The following is an 8135-nucleotide window of genomic DNA, read 5'->3' on the forward strand; positions in this document are numbered from 1 at the left end:
AAAGTGAAAAGAGGAGGGGGGAAAAAGAGAAAACAGAGAGAGAGAGAGAGAGAGAACCGGGATTTAGGATCTGAGAGGTGAGGATTTCTGTTCATACAAATACCGTGGGCCTGGAAAATACGCAAGATCTTGCTACCAGTGATACATTTAACCTGAGCGATACCGTGATAATCACAAAGAATCACATCAATTTGAGATGGAGGTAAACCTTTCAATTCCGAACAAACTTGCGGATGTTCTCCTCAACCTAAAAACATAATGAAGAGGAGAGTGAATCTCAGTAGTGATGAAATGGTTAATAAATATTAAATTAGATTTGAGTGGTTGTTTATGTTTGTTGCTGCTTACATCTTAAGATGAGATTTTGAGCCAAGTTGGAGAACTTCTCTTGTATGGCAAAGCCGACGACGATATGCCCCAATCCCTAGTGTAATTGTTGTACAAATGAACCTTCCCATATCTTACACGAGGGTGTCACACACTGTCGTGTACCATCAAAAAAAGCAATGGTGAATGGTCACCCTGATGCATATGTCACCAATGTGAGTGTGGTCTGTTCCTATAAGCATCGTCTTGTGTCCTGAGAAGTGACATCTGAAGCCTCAAGCAAAGAAAACTGACTATCAAACTATGTCAATCCCATACAAAAATCTTAACTAATAGCAAACAGATAACCTCCCTTACCTAGAAATGGTAATATATGTGCTTTCTTTAGTAATATCAATTGATCCATCTTCATAATCACGCAAGCTGCATCTGTCAATCCATATGTTCCTTGACTTGTGTTTAATTTGAATACCATCAACATCAGGCCCTCTACCACCCTCAAACTCCAAATTGCATATTATAACGTGTTCACATTCCTTCAACCTTAGACCCTTTCCAATAAATTTTATCCGCTGGCCATGACCATCAATCGTCCTAAAGGATGAGACAGTCAAGTAAGAAGAAAATGAATGGTGCCAGAAACTTCAAAGCCAATCCATAGTGGTTCTTTCTGGCGGCACCCTTGACGAAGCGACCCAGGCTCATCTTTTACCCAACAAAAAAATCAAAATAATATTAATAAATTAAACCAAAATTTTGATCAAAACAGGGAATTGAAAGTGAGGACCTACAAGAGTAGTGACATGATAAAGAGGACCATGATGACCACCGATAGCTAACCGGCCAAACCCTTCAGCTTGAGCAGCTAGAGCTCTCAAGCTAGAATCTGTGTCGGGGGCTTTTAATTAGTTTTTCTTAAATGGTAAAACTGTTGGTGCATCCAAATAGCGAGATAAAGGATTGTGTGAAATGGGGATGAGAGAGATAAATAATTTAAAGCGAAATGGAGGAGAAAGAGAAGAATGGGGAGAAGGTTAGGGCAAGGGTAAGAGTGTTCGAAGGAAGCGGGAGTCTGAACGTGGGCTGCGTTTCTATATCTAAAGTAGTTATTTTTTTTTTGGAGTTCACTGTTTTGGGAGAATAGTCACAAATAATCTTCAATACACATGGACCTTTCCTAACTAAAAGGATTTGTGACAGTTCTAGATCCAACAGTCATAAAAAAACATTTCAAAACAGTCACAAAAACCCTTTTTTCTACTAGTGGGCCCCTTTAACTCACACTTTTGTATCACCATAGGCTATAAAAATTAAAGCAAACTTTCAAATCACAACTTTCGAAACACAGTACAACAGAAAGATGCTCTTTAACATCGTTTTGAACTATCGCAAAAAATTTTAAAAACACCATAAGTGAATATTCTATTCATGTCGCTTATAAGGTACATAGGTTTCGCAATAAAAGATATTTGCAACTCATATCATCGCAAAAATATACTTTTCCACGTCATTATAGAACATTATTGTACCATTACCAATTTTATTTTTGAGCCAATCTTATTTAATTTAATCTATATTTTATAGTTGTATTGACGTATGCTAATTATATATCTTGTATACTCCAATACAATTGCAATAAAACGTAACAAATCTATTGGCCACATTTTCGAAAAAAAACATACTTTAAATGCATGTACACTTGTTGCAAAATATATTATCATCTTATAGGCAAATCTTATTATTTCTCTAATTAGAGTCATTTAATTACTTGCAAGCTTACTCTATGGCATGTAAAGGAGCAAATTCAAAGGCTTCTTATTTACAGTAATTTCCACAATAGAAAGACTGGTTGAGGCGCAAAATTTACAATGCAATCCAAGTGTCTGAAAATGCTACACAAGACCTTTAATTAAGTCTTTATATAGTTTAGTATATCCTCTCAACGATACTGGCAAACACACATATATCTCATTTAATTTCAGCGAGAAAGTCTGCAGGTTTAACTTATTATCAATATAATAAACAAAAAAAAATGGAAATAAAAATCAATAAGTCAAATTCTAGAAATACTAACCTCCCTGGTTTTTTACATTTCTTAACTTTGAATAACCCAAGACACTATTCATGATTATTATATTTTCAGACTAACACCCATTAAACTTTTGAACTCTTAAGAAGTAACATAAAGTGTCTTGTACGCAACTACAATTATTACACCACGATTGAAATTAATAAGATGAGTATAAGTTACACATATATAATAAGTAAATAAACTCTCGAGACAACATAAATTCTTAATCAAATAGATTTTTTTTTTTTTTTCAATTTTTCTTTTTGTAACATAATTAATACTAAACTACTACTAATTAAGTAACAAGCAATATCTTACAATAGCATTTATCTTCCTTTTCCTGAAAGATTTTTCGATCGATAGTATATCATAGACAAGTCACTGCCATTCTCCCATACTAGCTTTCGAACCCGTCCTACGAACGGGTGTCGTTATATTAAATTATTCTAAAAAATATTATCAACTATACAGCGCTATGAGATATGAAAATTATATTAATCACTCATTCAAATTTCTTGCACCACTCTCTATAAAAATGAAGCACCAAACCTTTAATAAAATTTATTGACTTCTTTTTGTTGTTAGGTTTAATAATAGAAGTTTGATTGAAGTTTTGTGAGAATGCCCAATATGGCAAAGATAATATTGAAGCTACTTGAATAACAAGACATTCCTAATCATAATAAAAGAATTATGATAAACGCTACTTAAAATGCAAAACTATATTTATCGAGATATTTTATTCCCCCTACATATAATACAAATATGTTTCAGGGTTATTAGTTCAATGCATTTGCATCAAGTTTCTGATTTTCCATTAATTATTCTTTGAGGTTAGTTCAATGTAGTTACATCCATTTTCCAATTTCTCGTTAATTATTATTTGAAGTTAGTTCAGTGGAATTGCATCAACTTTATAATTTCTCGTTAGTTAATCTCTGATTTTAGTTTAATGCAGTTGCATCCAATTTCTGATTTTTCGTAATTATTCTTTAAGGTTAGTTCAATGCAGTTGCATCCAATTTTCGATTATCTGTTAATTGTTCTTTGAGGTTAATTCAATGCATTTGCATCAAGTTTTCAATTTCCCGTTAATTATTTTTTGATGTTAGTTTAATGCAATTACATCAAACTTATAATTTCTCGTTAATTATTCACTTAGGTTAGTTCAGTGCATGCAGTTTCATCCATTTTTTGATGTTTCATTAATTAGTCTTTGAGATTAATTTATTGCATTTGCATCTAGTTTTCGATTTTCCATTAATAACTTTTTAAGGTTAGTTCAATACATCTGCATCTAATTTCTGATTATTTATGCTTTGAGGTTAGTTCGATGCAATTACATATGGTTTCTGATTTCCCGTTAACTATTCTTTGAGGTTATTTCCATGCATTTGCATTTAATTTCCAATTTCCCACAAATTATTCTATGATGTTAGTTTAATGCAATTGCATTTGATTTTTTATTTTCTATTAATTATTTTATGAGGTTAGTTTAATGCATTTGTATCTAGTTTCCGATTTCCCGTTAATTATTATTTGAGATTTGTTTGATGCATTTGCATACCGTTTCTGATTTCTTGTTAAATATTTTTCAAGGATTTGCATCAAATTTCTAATTTCCTGTTAGTTATTCTCTGATGTTAGTTTATTGCAGTTGCATCCAGTTTTCGATTTCTAGTTAATTACTTTTTGAGTTTAGTTTATTGCATTTGCATTAAGTTTTCGATTTCCCGTTAATTACGTTTTGAGCTCAGTTATGTATTTGAATCCAGTTTTCGATTTCTTTTTAATTATCCAATGTGATGTATAATACCAACTTCTACTAATCCATCTGTAGTGTCCTTGCAAATATGTCATAAAAATAAATTATGCTTGATTTATTATATGGGATCATCAAAGATTATCCAGTTCCCGATTTCCCGTTAATTATTCTTTAAATTATGCATGACTCACTACATATGGAATCTTCAAAAATTATCTACGAACGGGTGTTGTTATATTAATTATTCTAAAAAATATTTACAACTATGCAGAACTATTATATATTAATATTATATTAATCACTCATCCAAATTTCTTATAACGTGAAAATCTCACTCTAGCTCGATTAAAAAAAAAGAACTCACCTTTGATAAAACCCTTCAACTTTATTTTGCTATTTAATAATAAAAGTTTGATTGAAGTTTTGTGAGATTGCCTAATCAGACGAAGTTCATATTGAAGCTACTTAAACAGCAAGGAATTCCCAACCATACGGAAAGAGATAAGATAAATATCATTTTAAATGCAAAACTATATTTATCGAGACATTCCCATAACATATAATCCAACTATATTTTGAGGTTAGTTCAATGCAGTTGCATTTTCCAATTTCCGTTATTTATTTTTTGAGGTTAGTTCAATGCAGTTACATCCAGTTTCTGATTTCTCGTTAATTATTCTTTGCGATTAGTTCAATATATTTGCATCTAATTCAATTTCCAATTTCTTGTTAATTGTTCTATGAGGTCAGTTCAATACATTTGCATCCAGTTTCCGATTTCCCGTTAATTACTCTCTGAGATTAGTTTAATGCATTTGAATCCGGTTTCTGATTTCTCATTTATTATTAGATAAGGTTGCATTTGCATCTAGATTCTGATTTCCCGTTAATTATTGTGTGAGGTTAGTTCAATGAATTTGCATCCAGTTTCCGATTTCCTGACAATTATTTTTTTATATTAGTATAATGTATTTGCATCCAAGTTTTGATTTCCCGCTAATTATTCTTTTGAGGTTAGTTTAATACAATTGTATTCATATTTTTATTAATTACTTTTTAAGATTAGTTTAATGCTTGCATTTGCATCCAGTTTTCAATTTCCCGTTAAATATTATTTGAGGTTAGTACAATACATTTGCATCCAATTTTCAATTCCCCATTAATTGTTCTTTGACGTTAGTTTCATACAGTATTATATATATTTTAAAATATTTGTCATTATTGGTTTGCCGTTATTTTATTTTACTTTATTTTATTTTCTATTATATATTTTGTGATGTTATTTTTTGTATAATTTAATTTTTCACATGTAATTTGTTTTGGTTTGGTATATGTGTGTGTGTGTGTGTTTTATAAAATTGGAAATTACATTATAGTGTTTACAAAATTATAAATTCATAAATTTAATTTGAATATGTCATAATTATTGTTGTCGGAATTGTGATTTTTGGAATCCTTAAGTTTGAATAAATGTCTAAATCCCACAGTGGATGTCACATCAAATCGAAAGGGTTTTATTAGGAAAATTGTTTTCGGTGGAAACTATTATTTTTAGCAATTTAGTTTTTTGTCTCATATTTTTTTCGTAATTAGGCAATTAGCTATATTGTTTAGAAAAAGTTGGAGACTCTGTAAAACTCTAGATGTGCTTGTTTTTTTCGTAATTAGCTATAGTGTTTAGGAAAAGTTAGAGACTCTATGAAATTCTAGATGGGATTGTCTCCTTATTTATATCTTACTTTTTCGTAATTAGTAATAAAATTTAGAAAAAACTGGAGTCTCTGCGAGTGCCCCAAAAAATAGATTGGTGAGGGTATAACTATAATATATATCTAAGGATAAAGATATGAACTGCCTTGAATGAGTGAGGAGAAGAAAGAGTTTCGGTGGGAAAAAGAGGTTTTATAGTTTTCTTTAGGTCTCTTTTCGCAGTGTTATAACTTCGTGGGTCTCTTAACTTATTTTTTTCTCCTATTTTTTTCTTAATTAGTCATGACACGTGGACACTCTCAAAACTCTTTCTCAATTGATGAGGGTATGTATATATATATATATATAAAGACTTGTGAATTCAACACCCGTTTTCCTTTTCGCGCCACCACCAAAACAATGAAAACAGCAAACACCCAAAACACATGACCAAAGTGATTTTAAAAGCAACAATCAGAATTCTTCACATTACTCATTATCAAAAGAAGGAGCAGACCCAGCATTTCAACTCTCTCCAGGCTAAACAACAATAGCCAGAGTCTTAAACAAAAAAAAATAATAGACACATTCCGAAAAAAAACAACTTAAACACCATAATTCACAAGTAGCCAAATATATTTACTAATTCATCAAAATATCTGGTCAAGTTCGACTATAAATCTATTTAAAAAGCAAAACTACTTAAACGGTATTTTACGGGTCTTGCGGGGGTCAAAATCATCTATTACCAAATCTATATCAATATCATTAGCAAAATCTCTTTCAATGTAGATGACCATTGAATCTGCAAGAAACTCATCCTCCATCTTGTTTTGAAGCTGTGTTTTGATAAGTTTCATGGCTGAGAACGCCCTTTTTGTAGTTGTTGTATGTATGGGAAGAGTAGGTACAAGACGAACCAATCTATCAATCAAGTGGTAGGACTTCGACTTTCCAGTTTCAACTAATCTTCTACACAGCTCAGACATCGTGGACATTATAGTAAACTGAATTATGACAAACATCAATCTCATAATGTTGCAACTGAATTCTCAATATAAGTAACTCTTGATCACTGAAATCTTGAAAGTTAAACCTCTCAGCAAGACTGCAAATATCATCAATCCTAAATGATTTGAAAGCATCTTTAGGGGGTCAAAGCAAAGCTAAGAGTAAAAAGCTCTAATGTTTCCTCGGTGAATCTACTTTTCAACTCCATTAACTGAAAATCTATTACACTATTATATATATCAATGCGATACTGATGCTCAAACGTTATGCAATCATGTTGCTGACTAGAAAGACTAGTGCCCATTGACCAGCCTCTGTTTTGTGTATGTAGATGGTGTATGGTCGTTGAACAAAACAGAAGCGTATCAAACCCTAATTATCCCTTAATAAGTAAAGGATGAGTAGGATATCGTTCCACTTTTAAGTGTATGTTATGTGAAGGACAGGACTGGAAAGGGGGTTTAAGGAATTAAAAACTATGATTGTAGATATTTTAGATTCTAATGCTAAACTAAACTAAATTAACTAAACTATTGAGAATTTATAAGAGAGGGAATTCAAGAGATTAGAATCCACCAATACTTTTAATCTATGGCCTTCTGCTTCATGGTTGTTCTTACAAGTAGACTACAATTAGGCAATCGAGCGAGTGTCGATGCCCTCTTGGACAAAACATCGTTAACAATTAACTCTACTTAAGGTTGTTCTTATGTTTATGCTATTAATATCTTCTTTCCTTTTATGTAAGCTCGGGCAGCCATTCAATGTATTACCGAGAGCAACATCAAGGAGTACTTCTTAATAGGGTGGCCATTCAATGAATCACCACTTAAGGCAAACACAAATAATATTTCCCTTCTAAGGCAAACACAAAGAATACTTCCCTTTTAAGGCAACACAAAGAATACTTCTCTAACTCTAAAGAACTATACTACTAGAAGAAAAGTAAAGAACACTAACATGATATTAATATTGCAAAACATAAACCCTATTCTATACTTCCATCCCCTGGTATGGGCAATGGAACTAATAACTAAAAACATAAAAAACTAACCTGATTGAAGAACACCATGAACTAGAAGAATCATTAAACCTTAAGCATCGGCTTCATCTCCTCCCTTGAAGGAGAAGATTAGCCTTCCATAAAGAAGGAAGAACACAAAGAACGAGAAGAAGAAGAGTCGAAGAATATAAGAGTAGAAAGACTAATTTATTAAGACTCAGCTAGTTAAAACCGATCTTTTATTATTATTCTCTTTGCCTCAAGTTCTG

General features: G+C 31.7%; 1 pseudogene; it reads right to left on the bottom strand.

The window, feature by feature from the left end:
- Positions 1-351: 351 nt before the first annotated feature.
- Positions 352-6679, bottom strand: LOC147482574 (putative pectate lyase 4; annotated as a pseudogene).
- Between the last annotated feature and the right edge of the window lie 1456 nt (positions 6680-8135).

The sequence above is a fragment of the Coptis chinensis genome, chromosome 8, assembly GCF_015680905.1.
Source record: "Coptis chinensis isolate HL-2020 chromosome 8, ASM1568090v1, whole genome shotgun sequence".
Taxonomy (NCBI): domain Eukaryota; kingdom Viridiplantae; phylum Streptophyta; class Magnoliopsida; order Ranunculales; family Ranunculaceae; genus Coptis; species Coptis chinensis.